Source organism: Sinocyclocheilus grahami, unplaced genomic scaffold, assembly GCF_001515645.1.
Source record: "Sinocyclocheilus grahami isolate Dianchi unplaced genomic scaffold, SAMN03320097.WGS_v1.1 scaffold51.1, whole genome shotgun sequence".
Classification (NCBI taxonomy): domain Eukaryota; kingdom Metazoa; phylum Chordata; class Actinopteri; order Cypriniformes; family Cyprinidae; genus Sinocyclocheilus; species Sinocyclocheilus grahami.
The window spans coordinates 109,805-112,072 of record NW_015505230.1 but is presented as its reverse complement, the minus strand read 5'-3'; positions in this window follow the sequence as shown (position 1 = coordinate 112,072).

Sequence of the window (2,268 nt, the reverse complement as noted above, 5' to 3'; positions counted from 1 at the left end):
TACAAACGCTGTGTTCCTCCCTGCCCACGATATCTGGCAGTGGGGGATACACACGATTTGTGTGTCGTTTGTTTGGGACGCACGGTCAGCTCTTGAGGGGGCTGATTGTCATGACTGCGAGCTGCTCTCGCTGCGCTCGCTCCGCTCTCGACTGGCCGTGTTTGATGAGAGCAGCCAGGCTCGCGGTCCCGCTGTTGCCGAGGCACAGTGCAGACTGTTGTCGTGGGGATCACAAGTGGATTTAGCGGAGGGATCCGAGACGGGCTCGTCCTTTTCTCGGTCCTCACCCGCTAGATCCGCGGCTCTCTCTCAGGGTTCGGAAGCCCGCGCTGCGGTTTCTTCCCCCCGGAGAGGGAGCCAGGCACTTCATCTATCTTCCTCCGAGGAGGTAGAAGTGATGAGTGTCGAGACAGAGGAGACGGTGGACTCGCCACCGCAGTCCCTCACGTATGAGGAGCTTGTGAAGGTTGTGACTCGTGCTGTAGCCAAATTAAAAATCGAGTGGCCAGCCAAAAAACAAGACGCTCGTCCTAAAAGCAAATTAGCTGAGCGTTTCCTGAGGGCGAGGTCACAGCCTTCACGATGGGCCTTCACTTTTTTTCAGATCTCCATGCCGAGGTGTCACGATCGTGGGAAAAAATGTATTCTTCTCGTATCTATAGCCCCACAGTGTCTAATTATTCCAATATCGTGGGGCTGAATGAGAAGGGATATGGGGCGATGCCAGTAGTGGAGCAGATGCTCGCGAGCTATCTCTCCCCACCCTCAGCATCGTCCCTGAAGGCCCCGAAGCTTCCCACCAGGCCTGTTAAGCTAACATCTAGTCTGGTTGGGAAAGCTTATACGGCGGCAGGTCAGGCTGGCGCATGCTTGCACACCATGGCGGTGTTACAAGCATACCAGGCTGACCTGCTCAAGGACCTGGATGACAGGGAGGAGGGGGAACTGCGTTGGGCCACAGATTTGTCCCTCCGAGCCACCAAAGAAACGGCCAGAGCTATCGGCCATTCAATGGCAGCAATGGTGGCCACGGAGCAGCATCTGCGGTTGAATCTGTCCGATATGCAAGATAAGAATAGATTCTTCCTCCTAGACGCCCCGCTTTCGCCCTCTGGCCTTTTCGGCGACGCAGTCAACACTGTCGTCGAGAGGTTTCAGGAGGCGAAAAAGCAAGCAAAGGCGTTTCAACGATTCCTCCCTCGTCGCCCCCAGGCCCATGGGGCTGCTGAGCGGGAGCAGCCCCAGCCGTCAAGCTCCTCATACTGCCAGTCACAAAGATAGAGCGTTGCAACCCGCACCCCTCTGCAAAAAGAACGGGGGTTGGGCCGACACTCTCAGTCGGGGTCTTCTAGACCGAAGACGGATCTGCGGACCGTTATTTTGTCGAAGAGGACCTCGACTAAGCGGTCCTGACGCCAACATCGTCAGGCCCCTGAGGGCAGCCCCACCTGGGGAGGAAAGGATAACACCTTAGTATACGGTGCCCGATCCTCCTCAGTGCCCTCACGGAGAGTCACTGATACCCCTGCCACCCTCGGTGCTTCAGGGCTCAGTGAGCTCCAGCGAGCGAAATTCCCAGCTGCCACCCGGCAACGGTACGGCATGGGAGAGCTCGCCCCCTCGAGTGAGGGTGCTACAGCAGTCAGGTCGGTTGTTCCCTGCCGGTCATCCATTTCAGGGCACCAAACTGGCTCCTCTAATAACACCAGAGGCTAGCCTCGAGAGACTGGTTCCCTCAGTAGATTTTCTGGTAGCGTGGAAACTTCTACCAAATATCTCAAAATGGGTCCTGCAGATTGTAGAGAAAGGTTACAGAATCCAGTTTGGTTCTCGTCCGCCTCGTTTCAACGGGGTCATCCCCACATTAGTGGGCCCCGAGCAGGCTCTAGTAATGGAACAAGAAGTAGATACTCTCTTGAGAAAGGGGGACATAGAACGGGTCCTACAGTCGTTACTTCATCGTTCCAAAGAGGGATGGGGGGTTGTGTCCGATCTTAGATCTCCGTCTTCTGAACCACGCTATCAAACGGCTTCGGTTCAAGATGCTCACTATCAAACAGATAGTATCTCAGATCCAGTCCAAGGACTGGTTTGTTACGATAGATCTCAAACACACTTATTTCCATGTTTCCATCCTCCCTCAACACTGGAAGTTCCTGAGGTTTGCTTTCGGGGGCGAAGCATACCAATATCGAGTTCTTCCCTTCAGCCTGTCACTCTCACCCCGCACTTTCACGAAGTGTGTGGATGCTGCTCTGGCTCCACTGC